Source organism: Sander lucioperca, chromosome 9 (genome assembly GCF_008315115.2).
Source record: "Sander lucioperca isolate FBNREF2018 chromosome 9, SLUC_FBN_1.2, whole genome shotgun sequence".
NCBI lineage: Eukaryota > Metazoa > Chordata > Actinopteri > Perciformes > Percidae > Sander > Sander lucioperca.
The window spans coordinates 17,008,060-17,031,077 of record NC_050181.1 but is presented as its reverse complement, the minus strand read 5'-3'; the positions used below and the strand labels follow the sequence as shown (position 1 = coordinate 17,031,077).

At 41.9% G+C, this 23,018-nt stretch overlaps 1 long non-coding RNA gene across 1 annotated transcript; it reads left to right on the top strand.

Moving 5' to 3' along the window:
* The first annotated feature begins 2,695 nt into the window (after positions 1 to 2,695).
* On the top strand, positions 2,696 to 22,723 carry LOC116044940. Its single transcript, XR_004103787.1, has 4 exons — positions 2,696 to 2,707; positions 8,044 to 8,050; positions 11,233 to 11,236; positions 22,648 to 22,723. It is a non-coding gene; the product is annotated as an uncharacterized LOC116044940 (long non-coding RNA).
* The last annotated feature ends 295 nt before the right edge of the window (positions 22,724 to 23,018 follow it).

Sequence of the window (23,018 nt, the reverse complement as noted above, 5' to 3'; positions counted from 1 at the left end):
ATTTGTGTACAGGCCAGGATTTTCTCGTTTATTTCGTGTACAGGTCACGATTTTCGAACGTTACCATTTCACGAACTGCCATGACACTGGGCTGCTCTGTGGGACGCAACAACGGGGAAATTCAACGCCACAATGGGGAAATTAAACACCACATGCGGGCGACAACAACAGGACGGACCGCCACACGCGGCCACAACAGGGAAATTAAACGCCACACGCCGGCGACAACAATGGGACGGACCGCCACACGGGGATGCGATCCTCGGGCGCAGGGACACGAGCCCCGGTCTCTGTGGCACGCAACAACGGGGACATGAAACGCCACAACAACGGGACGGTTGTGGTTAGGAAGAGAATAACGCGAAAAGGAACTGCAACACGCCGGACGTGAACCCCGGTCTCCGGGGTGAAAGTCCTGTATTGTTTGACCCATCCACCCCCCCGACCAACCTCCCTACGCGGATTTTCTGCTTTTCATACTACTCCCTACAGTTGTCGTGCTGTGATCACGAAATATGCTTCCCATTTAAATACATTAAATTAAAATTCGTAATCACTACACGAAAAAAAACGACATATTCGTGTTCTGTTCACGAATCAATAGATTCAATAACGTAACAATTTCACGAACTGGCATGAGACTGGGCTGTATTTTGTTCACTGCTTAGTGAAGCAGAGAGGGAATGAGTCAAAATGACAGTCCTCTGATAGCACTGTCTAATAGTTTTACTGACAGAGAGCTTCTGCTGTACTCTCCAGAGATGGCAACACGATCCCATCAAAACACACACACACCCACACACACACACACACACACACACACACACACACACACACACACACACACACACACAGTTGGTGAAAAGATAATCTGATAATCTGAATTATCTGTTCCATGTGTTTAAACCCACCATATTTAAAGTCAAGAGACCGCGCTGAGATTTACATCTCCCTTTCAATGCAACAAACAAAAAACTGCAGACATCTACAAGATTCCTTTATTGAAAAAAAAAAACATAAACACCAATTTCTAAAGGAGAATTAGTAGCAAAATCCCATTGAATCAAGTCTATTTTGGATTTCTATGCGGATGCTCACAAAGGCAGCAGTGTTCCTCTTAGAAATGAATCTGACGAGATCTTTGATGTTGGGTCTGGGTTAAACCTTGCAAATGGATTCCTTTATCGGCGATATCATGGTGTAAGAAGGCGAATGCAATGCATTTGGTATAGGGGAAAAAAAGTTGTTATTCTGCGTTGGATTTATCTTCTATGTTGAATAAACTGGCAACATTTGGACTTTTCCTGCCTGCTGTTCTCTGGCCTCTGATATTGCATTTGACTGCTCCGGTGCATCAGATCCACAGAAAAGATATCTGCTCTTAGAGAAATCCATAAGGAAGTAATATATATATATATATATCATGTGCAGCCTGCAAACACATTTCAGAGGTCTTTGTTCTCAAACAGGCTTTAAAATTCTAAATTCTGGAATTCTACACCTTGAAGAAGGCCGATTTGAGCCGATATGCCTGGGTTGCTTCCCAGTTCTATTTTTAATGTAAGATTTCGACATGAAATAGCCATCTAAATAAAGGCTTTTGAATTTTTTCACAAGAAGAGGGCCTTGGACCTTCTTCTCTTTTGAGGCTTTAGAATTCCTTCGAAAATTCTGATTGGTTTTATGATTTATAAATCTCCAAAAGGCAATAGCTCCACGAGGAAGTTATCTGCTTAAATCCATAGCTAGAGACTTCCTCAACTGTACAACAGCGGTCACACCTGTCATCACAGCAGCAAGGGAGGCACACGTGTGAAATAACGTCGAGCTCAGACAGATCCATGCAGATCCATGCAAAACAAGTGACATGCTGTGCAGCCTCTGGTTCAAAAGCTCAGATCCTTCTTCATGTCAGGAACTGTGCTTTAGACTGTAGATTAGCATCTGATAAGATGTGTTGCACACAAACACCAGCTGAGAGGATTGTTGTCGTTAGATATGACGTTGGATCTGAATCATAATTGACTTTGCTGCAGGTGGAGAGGTACTGGAACAGTGGGAGGGGGGATGTGTTCTCTCAGCATGCTATGTGGAGGGAGAGAATACTGATATACAAACTGTGATTTTTGTTTTTTTTTGTTTTGGAGGAAGCAGGCTTAAAAACACGCCACTTCGGAAACAAGCAATCCACTTTAAAGTGGTGGTTCGCACTAATTGCAAAAAACATATTTCATCGCTTTCTTTTAACGTTATTATGTTATTCGTTGGTTGTGGTACTCACATTTGCAAGCAATGTTCCCAGTACTCTGCATAATCTACACACAATACACTGTGAACAGTTTTTTATAGGGACTATTTCTTTTGTGTTCATTCCAATGAAAACTACTAGCAGATGTCAAAACATCTCATGATACTTTTAAATTCAATTTAAGCACGTTGAGTTTGGGCTGGCTTCCAAGGATCCGTTTTGGATCCAAAGAGTCCAATGAGTCTAAAATTGTGAACCCTTGAAAACGTCTATTTATCAGCTGATGGGTGGTACCAATTTAGCATTTCTTTACCCAAACACTTCCTATTGGCTTGGATGATGATGATGATGATGATGATGATGATGATGATGATGATGATGTGTTTCCATCGGGAACCAACATCACCGAAAGTCATGCATCATGTGTAAGTTTAAATCATTTCAATAATTTCAGTAGCTGTAGATATATGAGTTATAAAGTAAAGTTATAAAACACAAGACTTTCACCCAGGAAACGCGTAGTCGCGTACTACTATAGGGGACCGGTGTTTTAACCCAAACTAATCTTAACTAGTCGTTTTGGTGCTAGTCTCGCATTGCCAGACCTTCCTTCACAGAGCTGCGGAGGGGGGTCTGACTAGTCCACACAGCATTCTGGGCATACCTGGCAAGTATCCCGTTTTGGCCGGGAAAGTCCCGTATTTTATCCTTCTTTCCCGCCGTCCTCCCATATTAGTATTTTCCCGTAAATCTCCCATATTTTAACATGCGTTATTAAAAAATGATAATACCCCGGGCCCGGGCGGAGTAAAAAAAAACAAAAAAACATCCCCAATCTGAGCTCTGTCACTAGCCTCGCGATAACTGCCACCTGCAGTAGCCTACTACAGGTACTGTAGGTGGCAGTTGTCGCGAGGTTAGTGTGTGAGGTCAGATGATGAGTTCAGAAAGGGTGTTTAGCATGGTACGAAAGATTGTTACAGAGAATAGGATGACGTTAGACAACAGAACTGTTTGCGCTCTACTCTCATGTAAAATTAACCACTCTGGCCCAGCCCACAAATACACTCCTTCCAAAACAGTCTTAAAGAATGCAAAGTCTGCAACAAATTTGTACAATAACTCACTAAAAGAGTAAAGAAAAGTTATGTGAAATGAAAAGAAAAACTGTAAAAGAAAAGCAATATGAAATGAAAAGAATGTGTGGAATGAAAATAAAATGTAAATGTAAAGACAAGCAATGTTATAAATTGTAAATGTTTGTAAAAATTTCCCTTATTTTCAAATCCAAAACTTGACAGGTATGATTCTGGGATTGGAGAAAAACGTGCTCTGGTTTATTGGCATTTCTTTAAACCAATCACAATTGTCTTGGGCGGTACTAAGCGCTGGACGGAGCAACGGTGCCTCTGCTAAATAGCCTCAGGAAGGAACTTGTTTTGGTGGAACATGTGTACGTGAATGGTCAGGGCACAGTACCTCCCATTAGTCTGACAGCTGTACCAGGGTACATTTGAATCTATATAACATTCAATAAACATTCAGTATATCATGATTGATGAGCAGTAAATATTTCTCTGAACACACACAGGTCTTCTGAGCAGCTCAGAGAAGCATCTCATGTAGTAGTATATTTTCTAACTCTGCTGTGCTTCAGACAGATCATATGCTGACCTGCAATGGGCTGAACACACAGAGGTTACATAGTCCAATCTGACTCCTGTACAATGGAAAACAGGAAGAAAGACGAAGAAGATCACGCTGGTATCGTTCCTTCATCTGAACCACTCTGATCCGACTGAGGATTTTAGTTTTGTTCTTCGTGGTAAGACAATGATTCTCGTCATCATTTGGGGAATATTTTTCCCTTCTCTGCTGCACGTCGCCGCCCTTCTGTTTGACATTTCTACCAGACGTTGGCAGGCCGATCAGCTCCTCGGTGAACTGAAGGGTGCGAGCTGCTTCACTCTAAGATCATCTGAGTGCAAAAACGGCGAGGACACACCTGAATGAATCATATGTGCAGCGTGTTATTTAGCAGTGGAAAGTTGTCCCCACGGTGTCAGCACAGTTTTCTTTCTCACCTGTTTGAATATCAATCATATTGAACCCTATTTGTTTATTTAATACCACTGTTGCTTATTTAACGAGCATGGATATTGTCTGCCTCACAAATAATTAAAGTTGTCTCAGAATTGGCTGCAGCTCTTGTGTCTGCAGCAACAAACTTATGGCTTATGGCTTCATTAGAGACTTTGGCCATCTCCTGTTTGGGCTTTAGTTGTTCTTTGCTTGCAGATCTATAGTTAATATTGTCCTAGTGGGAAATCTACCAGTGAGCCGTCAATGCTAAGGACAGGTCTTTTCATTCGGCTCTAATTTAACACAGGTTGTATTAATGCTTTGGCCAGAAATGGGATGCAGACCCCCCCCACGTGGACGGTGTGAGTGTAACCGCTGAGCAATCAATGATATGTTGTGGTTGAAAGGGCAGTTGATATTGTTCTTCTCTGATATGATTAAAGTTAAGGTTATTGCATTTTCCTTGGCCTCCTTCACTGAAAGGTGAGGTTCTACCAAAACAGCACTCTGTGTTTGCAATAACAGGTAGCGTTAATGGGGCCCCTGCTGACCTGTCACCATTACACCTTATACACCACAGACTTCCAGTACAACTCAGAGTCACCTACAGAAGTTCTCTGATGACTCTGCAGTTGTTGGGTGTTGTTACAGCCTCCATTTAAAGGGACAAACCAAGGCTCAAAAGGGATTGGAGGATGCAACATATAAAAAGGATGCCAGACACAATGTTAAGAATTAACTAACAAGCTTTATTAAATAAAGAATATTCCCAAAAGAGCAAGGAAACAAGGAAAAACAAAAAGGGACTGGAGACCCCGGCCAAAAAGAACAAAAGATGGGAAGAGGCTGGACCAACCTCGCAGTGGGCCGTCGCTCCCCGCGTCTCCCCTAAACTAACTAAAAAAGGGTAACCTAAACCTAGAACAAACTAAAAAGACTACCGGTAACCTCCAGCCCAAACTAACACAATAAACTAAAATAACAAAACTCCAGCACCTAAATGTGCATGGAGGTTGGGAAAACACAAACCTGCTTGTTGTGGAGGAAAAAAGATGAGGAGGAAACTCCTCACTGGTGTGCTGCTGGTGTGCTCTCCATCTACCTCTGTCCCTTCACTCTCTGCCTTCTTATCACCTCCCCCACTCTACCTGAGCACTGATTACACTCAGGTGTACAACAGGCAGAGGGAGGAGGGCAGAATGAGGAACAGAGAGAGAGAGAGAGAGACAGAGGGAGAAAACAAGACACACATACACACAGACACACACACACACACACACACAAGAGGCACATGTAACAGGTGTATAAGGGATGGACAGGAGGGAGGGAGTACAGAGCGCTGGTGGACGACTTTGTGGAGTGGACTGGTAAGAATCACCTGCTGCTGAATGTGGATAAGACCACAGAGATGGTGACTGACTTCAGGAGGAAGGGAACGGCTCCGCAGCCCCTTTGCATCCTGGGTGGAGATGTGGACATGGTTGAGGAGTACAGATACCTGGGTGTCAACATCGACAACAGGCTGAACTGGAAAATCAACAGCACTGCAGTCTACAAGAAGGGGATGAGCAGACTCTATTTCCTGAGGAAGCTGAGATCCTTCAACGTGTGCAGCAGAATGTTGGAGATGTTCTACCAGTCTGTTGTGGCCAGTGCTCTGTTCTCCTCCGCCATCTGCTGGGGCAGCAGCATCGGAGCCAGCGACACAAACAGACTGAACAAACTGATAAGGAAGGCTGGCTCCGTTATTGGCTGCAAACCGGAGACGTTTGAAGCTGTGGTGGAGAAGAGGTCACTGAACAAACTGTTATCTATCATGGGTAACCCCGACCACCCTCTCCACTCCACACTGGTCCAACAGAGGAGCACCTTCTCTAAGAGGCTCCGACAGCTTCGATGTCGCACGGACCGCTACAGGAAATCATTCCTACCACAGGCAATACAACTTTTTAACACTTCATCACTGAGTGTTAGATAAGACGCATAGACATCACAACTGCACTAAGTGCACCTTGCACAATAGGTTTATCTACAGCTTTATCATTACTTGTTAAACAGTTGTACATTTTTATTCCCAACTTGTATATATTTTAAATGATTTGTTCTTATATTCTATCCTATTATTATCTCATGTATATTGTATCCTATTATTTCATGTATATTCTGTATGTGTGCTGTGTGTCTGATATTTTGCTGCTGCAACACTGGAATTTCCCATTTTTTTGGGATCAATAAAAATCTCTCTATCTCTCTATCTATCTATTACTATTTTCCACATCTGAGTTGGTACATCATGATGCCCATAGACCTTCCTCCACAGCGCTGCTGAGGAAGGTCTGGCTAGTCCACAAAGCATTCGGGGAGGGGAGAAAAACGTGCTCTGGTTTATTGGCATTTCTTTAAACCAATCACAATGGTCTTGGGCGACATTAAGCGTCGGACGGAGCCACGGTGCCTCTGAAAAATAGCCTCAGGAAGGAACTTGTTTTGGTGGAACATGTGTACTTCAAGGATTGTTTTAGTCATGCAACAGAAAACTCAGATTGGACAGATAGTCTAGCTAGCTGTCTGGATTTACCCTGCAGAGATCTGAGGAGCAGTTAACCATAGTCCTCACAAATCCACCGGAGGTTAGAACGCCAACACAAAGAAAGAGGAAGATGACGGACATCTGGCCGAAATGAGGGACATTTGGCGGAATTTCCGGCGGCACCGGAACAATCCTGCAAGTGAAACATTGTCAACTATTTTGTTGCATAAAACGTAACTGTTGTTGCCTCATGACGGGCAGCTTTTGTCAGCCGCTGAAATGACCAGCACCTCACAATGCACCTTTTCTTGGCTAAATTTAACAGTTAAGACTGTAAAGACCGTCCCGTGACCGGTTGGCCGTTGCCTAATTTCAAACGGAATCATACGAACCCCATGAGTTGCGAAATTACACGGTAACTGTTGCTGTCTCTGTTGGTCCTCCAGAGAGAGGCTGTGGTGGTGGCGCCCCAGGCCCAGTGTCAGGCTCTGTCTGTGGGGACGACCATTAGCTGCCCTCCCCCTGTGGCAGCCGCTCCACTTCACCCTCAGCTCTTTGTGGCTCCTGCTGATGTCTTCCTGCTGGCTGCATGGGAAATGATAAACACAGGCTGAGCTGCTGTCCACTCCTTCAGGACAATAGGAACTGGACTCCAGCCCCAAGGCTTTTGTTATTCTACAATAGAGGATAGTGTATGTACAGCCAACATACTGGCCAGATGCTATGAAACAGAACAGAAGCATGTGAAAGGGGTGACAAATTGACTTTTTGGTTACAATGGCTGTGCCATAAACAAAATGTCACAGTTTCCACCCTTCCTACCGTGTGTCCAGACTGCTTAAATGTCAATCGGAAAGGAAATGGAACGGTTGTCGTCCATTAGAAGTAAATAACAACAGCTGAAAATCAAATAGAACCAAAAATACCTATGATCTGAGTTTATTTAGTTTAATTATTGTGCTGTATACAATAATATATAAATATAAAAATGTTCTCCTCCTGGACATGGTTTCAACATTTCTAAAATGATATCATACCTTTAAATAATAACAACAATAATAATATTATTGTTAATTATTATATTATTAAGTGATGTAATGTAACTATGTAATAGTAAATATAAATAATAAATGTATTCATATAGCACATATTTATATTTCAATATTTATTGACAAGACACCAGACCCAAAGTATGATGTAAAATCCCCTTAAAGGTGCTCTAAGCGATGTTGGGTGACGGCACTTCTTGTTGACATTCAAAGTATTTTCAACCAAAACGAGGCTAGCTCTTCCCTCCCTCCTCCTCATCCCGTCCCCTCTCCCTCCCTTCCGTGCTTCCGCGCACTAACCCCCAAAACCCCCACCCCAAAATCCATCTTGTCGGTTATTGGCTGGAACGCTGGAACATTGTTTGTTATGTTTGGTGGTGCAGGTTGGTACAGTTTGTTTTTCTTGCCATTTGTGGAGCCTGGGCTGTCTACAGAGACCGCGTTTTTTTTACAGTGTGTTCAGGGGACAGGCAGCTCGCGGATAGTGAGGAGATGTTTTTTACAGTGTGTTCAGGGGACAGGCAGCTAGCAGATAGTGAGGAGATGTTTTTTTACAGTGTGTTCAGGGGACAGGCAGCTAGCAGATAGTGAGGAGATGTTTTTTACAGTGTGTTCAGGGGACAGGCAGCTAGCGGATAGTGAGGAGATGTTCGCTGTATGTGACAAAAAATGTCGTAGCCTAAAAAACACGTGACATCGCTTAGAGCACCTTTAAATGTTATATAAGAACACAGAATATGAATACCACACTTCCATATTCAGGGTTATTAATGATTAGTTAAGAAGTGAAACACTGCCGTCGGTGGTGGTGATGGCGCAGTGGATATGACCCATGCCTTTGGTGTGAGAGATCCCGGTTCGATTCCCTCTGTGATACATCAACCAATGTGTCCTTTAGCAAGACACTTAACCCATAGTTGCTCCAGAGGCGTGTGACCTCTGACATACATAGCAACTGTAAGTTGCTTTGGATAAAAGCGTCAGCTAAATGACATGTAATGGTTATCAGTGTGTTTCTGATACAGATCCTCATTAATGTTCTGCTCAGAGAAAAAACAATCTGCTTTAGAAACAAGTTTAATTACACCGTCAGTTGGTATTTCAGCCAAACTAAAAAAAGCCAAATGACATTTGAAAACTCTTTAAACACACTTGATTAGATTTTCATATTGGTGGGAAATGACTGATTCCTACAGTGATTTGTTTGGTGCTGAAGAGGCCCATTTCTGGCAGATTTCATGCAGATATTCTCCTCATGTCTACTTCTCGTCCCTCCAACCATGAAGGTTCGGGCTCAAGCTCCACTGAGTCACACAAAGTCATTATTAACGTAATTTCTTCATGAATGCTAATCTTTTTTTTCCCCCATGGAGTTAGACATCGTCTGTCCGTCTGCTTCCCTGTAATGAAATAGGAACACATTTCTTTAATTTTCATGAAGCAGCGGAGCGTAAAAAGTCCTCAGAGAGACGAGAACGACATATAACAACACATATGATCTTAATGGTGGACAGTTAACATTAGGGGTGGGAGAAAAAAAAATCTAAAATCGTATGTATCGTGATTTTTTTGTCGATTCTTTTCGCTAGAATCAATATTTTTTGGTTTGTTTTTTTACCAATGATTCACCTAAATATGTTCTGTTATACGGTACCGCTGACGGTGACTACATCATATCTGTTTCCAGCGAAACAAAGCAAAAGCAGAAAATGCAGAAAATCAATGTTCTGTTCTTCTTTACAAATGAAATAAAGGTGAAACGGTGATGTGCATTCTTCTTAGAAAACAATTCATATTATTCAACTGTTGTTTTTGTTAAAGAAGCAAAAGAAAATCCCAATACTCAATGCTATTGAATCGCAATAAATGAAAATCGCAACACAAATCCAATCGGCACCCATGTATGGTGAAAGTATCGAATTGGAACAAAAGCATATCGTCCCAGCCCTTGTAAACACACATTCACACACTTCCCAGACTATGTGTGTGTTCCCGTCCACACAGGAACACCCTCACTCACTCACACACACACACACACACACACACACACACACACACACACACACACACACACACAAAATCTCTGCTCTGACTCTTGCTACCAGGTCTGCATGGTAATCACACTTTCCTTAATCATTAAAACACACACACTTACAGCCTGACATGCTTCTCTCTGACTCCTGCTACCAGATCTGCATGATGATTGCGCTCCCCGCAGTGAGCTGCGTGTCCATGATCACGTGCAGCCCACTCAACCAGAAGCCTCATCAAATGAAAGAGGGAGAATGTGATACTTAGATCTGACCGCACACAGCCCAGCGTGGCTATAACTACTTCATGCTGCTGCTACAAAGCACTGCGGGAGATCACACACAGCATCATTCTGCCTTGTGTCCTCTGTCCTGTTTGTATGAAGCTCTTCTGTGACATTAACATCATGTCTGTTGATTCCCATCTTTATGAATTCACATGTTCATGCCACCCGACAACTCAAGATGCTCGTTTTACTGCTAATGACTGTAATTTACACACACAATGAAGAGTTAGCAATAAGATTCACTGCAAAATTGTGTGCATTTATAAAATTGTAATTAAAAATTAAAAATTGCATTAAATTAGGTGTAGTTACCATGTTTGATGGACTTTTTGCGATATGTGGCATCGTTGTTTATTTGCTTTTCATACTGTTACAAGGCTGAGCTAACCTGGGCCCGTATAACAAAGATACACAGCTACTAAATGCTAACATAGCTCTTAACATCAACCCCCCCACCATCTCCTTTTCCCTGCATGTTGCATTCAACATGGGAGTGAGACTAGCTAGCTTTCGCAACTAGCCTGGATGAGTGCATGTCTCTCTCTACTTCTAGAGTGGTTTGTGCTGTGTTAAACTGACTCACCCTGCTGCTGATTCATTTCGCGCTCCGGAGTCGGGCCCGCTGGCGACGATCTATCCTCCATCGGGAACCCCGCTCTTACTTGTTGTTGTAGTTCAGGTTTTTAAAAGGTGTATTTACAAAAGTTGTGTTGTGGCAAACAAGAATCTTTCAGCGTCTTTGTCTTCAATAGTGTTCTCTGTGTAGAAGCATGTGGTTGAGATTGTCTCCCATCCGGAAACAATCTCAACCTGAATGTCATCCCACACATCTGCAATGGCTGGGTTAAATCAGATCAACAAACACCCTCCCCCTCATGGGTCATTTGTCATTCTGATCCTCTCATCAGGCTAATTACACACACTATCAGCTTACACAGACTAAAACATAGCAGTAGACTTTAGTATTTTATAGCGCCAGGAAATATATAGTGTGGTGGTGTAAGAGTTGAGTCACCAAACATGAACTAACATGCCTGATTTGAGTCCAGCTGAGGACCTTTGTTACATGTTGTTGCAAGTTGTTCCCCATCTAACTGTTGAGAAGAGGGTCGACTTTACTAGGATATTTCTGTGTTCCAGGGTAGATGGAATTACTTCTCAAAGACAAAAGACACTCACAGCTATTTTACAAGTTAGTTCAACACATTGTACAGCAACCCGAACCCATATGAAAAGATGATTTCTCAGTAACATGTAGCCTTATTTATATTATGAAGAGGGCTGTGCCACTCCGACATTGTACAGTATGTTTAGTTTTTTTATATACTTTATTTTTCATTATATATGAACATAGACCAAAAGAGGACTAGGACATGACAATAAGTCGGTGCCAATATGAAAATAGGATAAGCACAGGTCCAGTTACGATGCATACAGGTACATCTTGACATACAGAAATAGGGTTTAGTAGAATAAGGAGTCTTGCGTTGGAGCGATCCCATTTTTCCAGCATTCCTCTCCTTTCTCCTTTTGAAGCCGCAGCATAAAAGTCAGTTTCTCCATACTGCGGGTAAAGTTCCTAATGTTTATTCAGAGTCTCATAGTGGGAGGATTCCTCTGAAGCCAGCATTTGTTTCACGTTGGAGGATCACAATGACTTATTCTGCTTTATTGTGTATTCATTCTCAATGGCTATAACTACTGCTTTGCAGAGTTAATATGTATTTTTAATCCTCAAATAAATCCATCTCTCTCTCACCTCATGTTCTGTCATCTGTCGACCATCATCATAAAATATCCCCGTAAAGAACAGATATTTTGTAACATTCCCAGATGAAAGTGCCACCGTGACCAGTAGCGTGAACAATATTTACAATGTTGGAAACTGGATAATTTAGTAAACCCCATATGACGTAAATGAATTGTTTAAGAAAGACTCTCCCCTCACCTAGCTGTTATATATAACATATTTAACGTTGTGTATGTTTCCATTTGTAGGGTTACAGTGAGTTTGGTTATGTGTAAAAAAGGCAAGAGCATTTGTCAGGGTTAGGCTTTAGAGTACGAGCATATGGCTATTTCCTGGAGGCAGAACGTGCCAGTGCAGACCTGACACAAATCGCAAAAGTATCAGCAGAAATAATGGTTTGTTCATTTATGTCCAGCAATAAGTCATTCTGGAATGCAGTGAGAATACAGATAACTGATAACCATATATAAAGAATATAAGATAATTTCTACTCAAAACAATAAAAAAAAAAAAAATCTAATATTTTGAATGTACGACACAATAATAGAATAGTACCTCTGCAGTAAAGCCAGGCTGGTTTGACAGGTCTGTGTTGCTTCAGGCTACTTTCTGAAAGGTATTTGATATTACAGGCTTTAAAGTTGAAAGCAATTTGCACATTGGAATATTTATTTTCTGGATGGATTAATAAAGACTAAATTGACCTTGACTAAACTGACCCTGAGTATTTGAAATTCATGGTCTTTATTCACTGTTTAATAAATGGTAATTTAATGCTCAGAACAGCTCCACTCTCCCGTCTTTGCTAACTGAACTTACTTCACCGTGAAATCCAGTGACCTCTAAATCACTCCACTCCACTCTGTGTGTGTGTGTGTGTGTGTGTGTGTGTGTGTGTGTGTGTCACTGAGCCCCACAGTCATAAATGTCCTTGGTAGTTTTGCTTCCAGGAGAGCATTTCAAAGTGTGAGGAAGATCTCCATTAACCTCTTCACCTTCAATGTTTCTCTCTAATTTCTTTCAGTGCGAGGGGTTTAGGAGTCCTCCCTCAAGAAAATGTCATGTTTTTCAATAAAATATATATGCAATTTCACCTGAATTACGACCATTATTACTACCACATCTGTGTGTAAAACGTTGGAAATGCTAGAGCGGAAAATAAATAACTTACGCTTGAAAAACTTAAAGACAAAACTTGCTAAAGAAGTCCACTGGGGACCAACTAAAATCATTAAATCCGAGAAAAGTCATTTAGTTGGTTTTGATGCTCACGTTGATTATACAAACATTCTGCTTAGGTGGTGCCCAACAGCTCGGGTGCTGCACCTGAGCCTTCTAATGGTGGGGGGAACCCTGGTTGAGGAAAAGGAGGTGCAAGGACATACAGTTACCAAACGTCAGGTACCTAAGGTCTGCACAATATGAGGAAAATAACTAATTGCGAATATTTTTGACTGATATTGCAATTGCGACATGAAGCTGCCCTTCTCTTAACGTTGTTTCAGTTCTGTTGATGCTCTAAAAAAGCAGTTGAAGACTTTGTTATTTAAACAGGCTTTTCATTAGACAAGGGTTTTTATGGCTGTCTGATTTTATGTAAATAAGAGTGGAATGACAATGGGTGAACTTACGCTGAGCTTCATTGTGCTACATTAATGTAACTATCAGCGAGAGCATCTGTGTTATTCTGGCGTTTTGGATGACGCGGCTCATCGATGTCTGTTGCCTGCAGCTGTGACACAAATCGCTGCTGGAAGACACAATATCAGATCAATGCTAACATTTCTCCAACTCGCCTGAGGGTGCAGCTGTCTCCGTGGAGGGCGAATAATACAGCAGATTAGCATAAAGTGTCAAGAAACAGCTCAGGGATTTGTCGCCACACTACTGCTGCACCCCGTCTCCAGTAAATGTATTCAGAGCATACAATAACATGCGGAGAAACACTTCCTTCTGAACTTGAAGTTGTTTTGTTTTTTCTCTGTATTTTGTTTTTTTAAGACACAGAAAGCTGAAACTATGAAATAAATCCTGTGGATGGTGGCAGCATCTGCTACCACAGCATGCTGGGTTAGATCAGCGAGCTCTTCTGCTCCGCGGTGAGACTGGGGAACAACAGCAGCACCAACGACACCTTGTGATTTCTCATGCTCCGTTAACTTTGACCACCGTGTCGGCTGCGAGCTTCGCTGTCTCGTCTGATTACTCCCAACAAGTTCCACTTCTCCAGTCCATTTGCTGTCACCAAGTTCCAGCAGAAAACATCACACACTTTGATGTCTGAAGTCATTCGCATAATAGCTGCCCTCTCTGGCACTATGAGCCTCTGGAGGAAGAAAAACAGCTTTGATTTTTCTACGTAACATCCTGTAACGTCTAGCAGGATCTCAGACCGTGTGGTGTAGTAGAGAGAAGATGGTCGTATTTGTTCCCTCCTGAAACAAATACCTCAGCCTGACACCTGTTGCCTCTGTGTTAGCAGGATGTGGAGACGTTTGAGTTTGTTGAGCTTTGAGCTGCTTTGGAAGGAAAGGTCAATGTTTCCATCACTAATCATCAGTTTAACTAGTTTAACTGACAGCTGCCAGAGCAACACAGCAGTCCTGCAAAACACAGCAGGGTGAATGAATGTGCCCTGTGAGATACAGGCTAACAGGTCTAACAGTGGAGCTGAGAATAATGCCGGGATGCTGCAGTACTTCCGGGGCACTCCAGTGAGTGTGCGACCCAGCAGCTTGCCCATCCATTGTTTGTTCTTTTTTTTTAAATGTTCTTACCATTGTACTGAGTGTCTAATGAGGATGGTAATGTTTATCCGTGAGTGAAAGCACCAGTGATCCAGAGATGCGGCTTCTAAGGGCTTTCGTCAACTGTTCGCAATATTTATTGTGATAACGCTACTGCTGGAACTTTCCACTTGCCATGGTTCGGAGTATGGAGTACTTGGGAAAGTTATTCACAGCCGGGAGTTTCTGATCTCCCTACGAACATCGTCTGCCGGTATTATACCAGATATTCCGGCGGAACTGTGCAGATTGCATGTACGGAGTAAACATCGGAAAAGAGGGAGAAGAGGAGGCCTGCATCGGAGACTTAAAAATCTCAGACTCGACAACCGCCGCAGGCTACCCCCGCTCCCCACAATCCTGCTGTCAAACGTCCAGTCATTAAGACACAAGACAGATGAGCTGGAAGCTTGGATCAAGTGCAAACCCGGTATAAAAGACACTTGTCTTCTCGCCTTTTCGGAAACATGGCTGAGGGAGTCAGACCGGGACGAGGACCTAATCATAAGTGGGTTTGGAAGCCCAATTCGCCTGGACCGGGACCTAAATACAACTGGGAAAAGTCGGGGAGGAGGAGTGTGCCTCTACGTAAATAAAAGGTACTGTAATACTGTGGTAGTGAGAGAAAGAATATGCACTTCGGACATCGAACTGTTGACTGTGTCTCTCCGGCCGTTCTATTTACCTCGGGAGTTCCAACAGCTGTTTTATATGCTAGTGTATATTCACCCGCGAGCCAATGCTTCAATCGCAGCGCAAGTGATCGCTGACGTCACTCAGACTGGATTCTATTTGCCCAGAGGCCCCCATATTTTTTATGGGAGATTTTAATCACTGTATCTTAGACACGACCCTAAGATCATATGAACAGTATATAACCTGCCCTACAACGCAGAGGAATACCACCTTAGATCTCTGCTATGGCTCAATAAATGGGGCCTATAGATCCATGGCCATGCTGCCCCTTGGTGCCTCCTACCACAATAGTATATATCTGATGCCTGTGTACAAGCCCGCTTTCAGACGCCTTGAGCGTGAGGAGAAAACCATAAAACTCTGGACAGAAGACAGTATTTGCTCTCTACAGGGGTGTCTGGAATGCACGGATTGGAATTGATTTTACGATACTTGTAGTGACATTAATGAACTTAGAGAAACAATGTCTGCCTATGTGAAATATTGTGTTGATATGGTTATTCCATCTAATAACAAGCCTTGGGTAACGAAGGAACTGAAAAGTGTTATCAACAGGAAAAAAAAGACATTCTATTTAGGGGACCTGGTAGAGAAAAAAGCTGTCTCAAGAGAAGTCAAAAATGAAATAAGGAAAGCAAAAATCCAGTATTAGAATAAAATTGAAAATCAATATAATAGTGGGGATTTAAAAGAAGCCTGGCAAGGAATTAAAACTATGGCAGCCATTAACCAGCCTGCATGCAAAACAGGGCAACCAATAAAATTGAATGGTATAGACAACGGCGATTTGTCAGATACTTTTAATCAATTCTTTTGCAGGTTTGAAAGGTCCTTCTCAGACAGTATTGTCACATTGAAAGAGACGTTAATGCCTCAGAGAGAGATAGAAATACAACAAACAAAAGTCACAACACTACTTAAAAACACAAAAATAGGAAAGGCTGCTGGTCCTGACGCCATCTGTGGGCGTACACTGCACTATTGCGCCGAGCAGCTTAGTGAGGCTTTTACAGTTATTTTTCAAAAATGTGCCTACAGTGGGGATATACCTGACTTATGGAAAACATCAACAGTAATACCCATCCCCAAAACTAAATCTCCCAAAAACCTCAATGAATTCAGACCAATTGCACTAACCTCTCTAGTAATGAAGTACTTTGAAAAGATCTTGAAGGACACAATCATCCCCCTAACTGTAGACAAATTAGATCCACTACAATTTGCATATCAAGCGGGCAAGGGTGTAGAGGATGCAAAGCTCTTCATTCTTGACACAGTGTATAAACATCTTGAGAAACCTGCATCACATGCAAGAATCTTATATTATACACTGACAACTGCAGGTCATCTTGGGAGAACAGCTACCTGGTGAAGTTCTCAGATGACTCAGCCCTGTTGTCCCTCCTCCAGGGCAGCCAATCGGACCATAACAGTGCCCTTAGGGAATTTGTCTGTTCGTGTGATGACAGCTTCCTTGATTTAAATGTGTCTAAAACTAGAGAATTAATCATAGACTTTAGAAGACACCATGATGAACCAAAACCGGGTGTAATACACAATGAAAATGTTCAAATAGTCCAAACATATAAGTACTTAGGCACAGTGTTTGACTCACAACTGAAATTCAGTGAGAACACCGATAGTATCATTAAGCGAGCAAACCAAAGAATATACCTACTGAGGAAGCTTAACTCTTTTGGGGTCTGTAAAAGAATTTTATGCACATTTTATCAAGCTTTCATTGAGAGCCTATTAACATCAGTGTTGGGAACGTTACTTTAAAAAAGTAATTAGTTATAGTTACTCACTACTTGTTCCAAAAAGTAACTGAGTTAGTAACTGAATTACTCTATGATAAAAGTAACTCGTTACCAGGGAAAGTAACTATTTGCATTACTGTTAAAAAAAAAAAAGTTGCTATATGTCAAAGAATTTTGATTTTTTTTAGCAGTTTTTTTGTCGTGAGGGAGAAAGATCTAGCTTTAGCTGCTTGGAGGACTTTGCTCCGAGTCCTTCTTTGCTAGTGGATGGCGAGCTATCATCTGTGGTGGAGGTATCGCTGTTTTTGGCCACTAGCTTTGTAGATGCGTGTGTCGTTGTGAGATGCTTCGTTAAATTAGAGTTGTTACAACGGATGTCGACAAAGTCTTCGCTCCTGGACATAATGTACACATTACATGCACGTTCTTGCCTCTGACCACAATGAATTTGAAGTAGTGCTTATATCTCTACCTTGAAAATGCCAACTTCTCATCGGATTGCTCCTGACTCGCCATCTCTGTTGTGTGTGTGTGTGTGTGTGTGTGTGTGTGTGGCGCGTGCTGGCATGTGTGTAAAAACACTGGCTCTGATTGGCTACCATGAAACATGACTCTGCCTTAGCCAATCATAATTGCTTACCTCGTTATTAACCCACCTCCTCACTAGCTGTGAGCCATGGGTGCGTTGGGATTACACAGTTTATTCAATCAATGCATAGTAACGCACCGCATTTAACGTCCAGTAACGTTAACGGCGCAGTAACATCGGGAAAAGTAATTCGTTAGATTACCCCGTTACTGAAAAAATAACGTTGTTACCTAACGCCGTTCTTTTAAACGGCGTTATTCCAAACACTGATTAACATTTTCTTTTATATGTTGGTTTAATGGACTAACCGTAAAAGACAAAAAGAGCTTGAACGACATTGTTAAGGTATGCTCAAAAATTACTGGTACCCAGTTAAAAGATCTCTGTTCTCTCTGGAAAACACGAGTTGTCCAGAAATCCTGATCATGTCCTCGGTAATGGATTTGTTATCATGCAGTCAGGTCGCGGTACTATGTGCCAATACGGAAAACTAACCGCTATGCCAACTCATTCATTCCCTCTGCTATAAGACTGTTAAATGAAAACACATAATTATAACTAAATTTTTTCTTGCACTCCGTTGCTCTGTTCCGTCACTGGCGTGTGTGTCTGTGTGTGTGTGTGTGGGTAGGTGGGTGGGTGGGTGGATGTGTGTAATGATTGGGTCATGTGTAAACGTGTGGATGCTACGGGAGAGAGAGAGAAGCTTCTGTATACAGGGGGATGTATGACTGCTGCAGTACTATTTATTTATTGTCTATTGTATGTTTTATATATATATATATATATATATATATATATATATATATATATATATATATATATATATGTGTATTTTTTTATTTATTATTTTATAACATTACATTATATAGATTGCGTGGATGTGTTGGCTGTAAAACTGAATTGCCCCTTTGGGGATTAATAAAGTTATCTGAATCTGAATCTGAGGACTGAAGAGAGAAAAATGAACAGAGAAGCAGAGATGCTGAGAGAGAGACAGGCAGTCATTCTGAGTTATAAAGTTGTTTCCAGCAGTGGTTTCCAGCGGAGATTGTGGTGTAATTGTGCTGCTGTTTGCTGCTGATAAACCTTTGGAAGAGTCCATTCTCCTCTGGATTCTATCAGGCGGCCGTCACACAGAGAGTTTTGGCTCAACCAAGCTGCCAGGAGGGTTTTTTGGTAGCAGCAGCTTTTCCTCTTTGTCTTTCTGCATCAACAATATGTGAAAAGAAGACAGAAGCAGCAGACAGAGACAGATATCAACACCTGAGTGTCATTACATGTACATGCAGCTCTTATCTGCAGCAGCTCACAGTACTGAGAGTGCACGGACTCTGAGTTCAGACGCTCCCAGTGAAAACTAAAACAGGGTGGAGGAGACGCTCCACTGGTGGAGCTTCACAGGTCTGTTTCTCTGCTGTCTGTGGCTCCAGCTTACACTTTCCTGACAGTCTGCTCTCCAGACACTTAAGGTTTTAACAGTAGCTAAGTTTCCATCCACTTGTCAATCGAATTATCTGAAGTTTGGTAAAAAAAACTCATGCGAATAAAGCTGGTGAAAGTGTGTTTCCATCCAACGGCTTTGAAGCGAATAAAAACCTGTGCGTCAGATGACGTCACATGCTGTTTTGCGGTCAAATTTATATATCAAATTGATTTGAGACATTTTAAGGTGTTTCCATTCATTTTCGCACTGAATCGCACAACATTCAAGCAAACATTTGCGAACATAGTTTTGCTAGACAGAATGGATTGTGCCATCTACCAACAAATGATCAATATTGCACAAGTTGTAATAGTGCTTATGCGCCAGCTGATAGCGACATATCAAGCTATAATAAGAAAACAACGATGCTATCAACACATTGCTATGATGATGCAGATGCACGTAAATGCCCAACGATAACGCCTGTGGTGTGGGAACGACACAACAACAACAACAACAGTTCTGGGAGATCGTGGTTCAGAGACACGTCACGGAAACCCTTTGGTTGAAGCATTTTCGGATAACCAAGACAACATTTGACCTGTTTTATTGGCCCGTCCCTTTCCCCAGATGTCAAAAGTCTCTTGTCTCCTCGTTCGTCCACTTCCATCTGTCTTTGTTGACACCCGCCATGTGTGCAAACAGAGCGGAAATACTGGGCAGAAATGAACTAAAACTTCTTCTTCTTCGTTTTGTGGCGGGTTGCAACCATAAAATAACCTAAAACTTAATCGCAATTCATTATTTATTCGGCAAATAACGTTTCCATCAGCGTTTATCGCATAAGCCGTATATCGATCAAGATAAAATCCGATGAGACCGAACGTATTTCCTTTGAGTCGATATTCATGAAATTTTATTGAATTTTACTGTTTCCATAAGGCATTTCTCATTCGATATCACTTAATTCGGATAAAAACGTGTGGATGGAAACATAGCTACTGAGGGACTTGATGTAGGCACTGCTGGACATTTTTCTAAAGTCAGAATATCTGTTAAACTTCATTATATGAATCTAAATGTGTCGCTGAGTTTTTTTTTGTTGGTGAATGGTCTTTTAAAGCTGCACTAATCAATATTTTTATATCAAAAAATGGAAGAAGAAAAAAGAATGTGCAATGTGAGAGGGGTCACTGAAAGAGTGAGATGAACCCAACTCTTCAGCTGACCTCTACAGAGAGTTTTAATGTCTTTTGGCTCATTGTTTTGGTTTTATGGCCCCCAACTTCACTGTTGAAGTCCACTCTCACCGCTTTCACATTAGCGTTGTTTCCAGCAGCAGTTTTTTTCAGAAGAAAAGCTATAATAAACCCAGTGTATGCTACCTGTCAAACACCAAACATAAGCCACACAAAGTTGCCGACTTGCTAATAACTTTGTGATTTTGTGATGATGTTTCCCTCATTTCTGGCCTTTCCATGTGTGTCATAGCATATTGAGAATAACAGCATGTCCATAAGATAATGGTGTAATGTCAGGCTGACGGGGACATACAGTATCAGTCCTCATTTGACATACTTTAGAGACATTATATCATCTTCAAGAACTGTTTTTCTTTCCTAATGGGTATGATTCTCAAGAACTGTAAGCTGGACGGATTGGTTTTTAGTATTTGTCATAGTTTATAATACTGTTGCACTGCTCACTAAGTTCAGTTGTATGCGTGCATAGTAGAACTCAGATCGTTATTGATGAAATAAAGGTCTTATATTGAACCATCTCAGTCTCCGGATCAGAAAATCAGAAAAGCCTTGACAGTGGCCAAAAAAGCATTCAATGTGGGTTTGAGTAAAAAGTTGCCTTCTCTGCTTTGGATAAAGCAGTCTGTATCTTGGCCAATCAGGAACCAGCATGACTCCATGCCTGACATGAACGAGCCGTTCTCCTAGGGCAAATTAGTCCTTGAAAAAACACTTCAATCAGGTGGTAAGATAATTTCCTCTAGTGTCATCATCGGTGTCTTGAATCCGGAGATTAAGATAAAGACATAAAAGGCCTGCACAGGGCAGCCTCCCTCCAATTCTCCTTTTACTTATTTTATTCATGTCCACCGCAGATGATCTTCTTCAGGCAAAAGGTGAGGATGTGAACGCTCCTGCATTCATGAACAAATCCCAATAAAGCGTTACATCATCACGCCCTAATTAAGTAAGTGGCAACATACATATACAAGGACAATACGCCCAGTCTTTGTAAATGTTAATTTCTGCAGGAACACTTGAAAGCTGATGCTAAAATGTAGTATGTGTGTGATGTGTGTGTGTGTGTGTGTGTGAATTCAGACTTCACATGAAGCTGCTTTATGACTGCTCAGCCTGTAAAGTCAGTGAATCATTTCAGAGTACTGACTGATGGCTCCCTGTGACCGGTAGGTTAACCGCCGATCTGTTGGAGGCTGAGCGAAAGCTGGATCAAACCTGCCACTCCTGCAGTGCAGAGGCTGCAACAATAAGAGCCATGAGATAATTAACGGCAAGTCATAAACCCTCTAATCTCCTCAAGTAAATCCATTTCAGTGTCTGTGTCTCTCCTCAGCCGCAGTAACGCTGTGCGTTGTCTAGTTTTGTCTTCTAGTTTTGCTGTCTAGTTTTATAAAGCACCTTTCATTGTTGACATTGCTGTCCCGTTGTTCATGTTCATGACACTCACCACTAGCCTGACAAGCCAGACCCACATCCAGATGTTGGGTCTGGGAACTCACCATTGGCAGGGCTCAATCCGAGGGGCGGGATAAATGGTTGTCTTTCAAATTCCCTCTGCACGCAACAGGATAGCGCTACAACCAACCAGAGCAACAAAGAAGGTAGCGGAGCTAGTTGATAGATTCAACTTTTGCCATATCCGGTCGGCAAAACGCCGAACACATCTTCCTTTTTTAAGAATGACTTCAGTGCCGTTCTTTGTTCTTTTCTCAAAGAAAAGCTTAACTCCAAGTCTTCCAGAGTCGCGGCCAAAGCTGATTCCAAAGACAGCTGTTCGCCAGCAGCAGCAGCCATCTTCTTTGTTTTCAAGGAGCAGGGAGTTCACGCGGAACCGTCGCAACTCTGCTGTCATTATGTTAAGCCCGCCCATATACACGATGTGATTGGCCTAGACGACCCTGGCTGCAAAGTACATTTGCTGCCAGTAGGGTGCGTCTAGATTTCTAGGCTAACTCACCTGTCTTTTGTATGATAAGACTGGTTGGTCATCTCTTGAGATGGTTGGTGGCTCATTGGTTGTTGTGCATCTGTAAAGCATTTCTTGGTAAATGACTCCATTACATTTCCATCTTGTTAAACGCCATTTGAAAATCCATTTTCCACTCGGTCCAATGAATGGCTTTCACTTGAGGTCCCTCATAGTCGGACTGAGCTTGGCAAGACTGCTTTTTCGTTTGCTGCTCCACATTCCTGGAATGCTGCACAAAGCATTAAAATCGGTCTGTCCCCCATCTATCAGTCAATTTAATGCTTTGATAAATGACTTCTATGTATCTTATTGTGTCTGTTTTAACTGGTTGTTTAAACCTGTTATCTGTTGTAATTGAAATGTAAATGTAATTATTATTACGATGTAAGTTGCTGAAAAGCATGCTGTGCACTCGGACCCATTGAAACTAAGGGTCTCCATCAATGGACCCCGAGTTTTAAAGGGGAACTATGGCATTTTTTTTTAGCTTAATTGACTTTAACTGAACAGCTTGGGAGTCACTGGAATGGTTATATGACTTTTTTTGGGTTGAA